Source organism: Haliaeetus leucocephalus, unplaced genomic scaffold, assembly GCF_000737465.1.
Source record: "Haliaeetus leucocephalus isolate CR32 unplaced genomic scaffold, Haliaeetus_leucocephalus-4.0 Scaffold722, whole genome shotgun sequence".
Taxonomy (NCBI): Eukaryota; Metazoa; Chordata; class Aves; order Accipitriformes; family Accipitridae; genus Haliaeetus; species Haliaeetus leucocephalus.
In genome coordinates this window covers 2377270-2377846 of record NW_010973158.1, presented here as the reverse complement: position 1 = coordinate 2377846, position 577 = coordinate 2377270, and positions in this window count along the sequence as shown.

The window sequence follows — 577 nt, the reverse complement described above, 5'->3', positions numbered from 1 at the left end:
AAAGAAGAAAAAAAAGAAAAAAGGGGGGGGGGGGGGGGGGGGGACGACACGACACGACACGACACACACGACTGTTGGCCTGAGATCACCTAGTTATCAGTTCTTAATTTTTAATCTCATCTGACCAGATGGGATAAGATTATGAGGCCCTCAAACTATTTGAATGGCACATTACAACCATGGAGTCTGTAAAGTGTAATTGTAGTGCACAGTGTCCTGCTAAAACTTTTATGAATCTTCATCTACAAGCAGGCTTTGTGAGGACAAAAATTTTGCCCACAGGCACAGGTTGCAGTAATGAACTTAGCTGCAAAGGTAGCCCTTACTTTTGTTAGATGCTCTTTCCGATTACTTATATCCAAGAACTCAGCATTGTAGCACCAGCATCTTTTCCGATACAAAACAAAATCTGAGAACAACATGTTAAGAAAATTCTAACAAACCAGACCCTTCCCCTCCACTCTCTTCAATAATTTTATCTTCATGACTGTTCATACAAAAAAGTCACAATATGTTTTATGTATCCAGTACATCAAGTATCCCTCAAGGTCGTCACAGTTTTCCTTGCTAGACACAT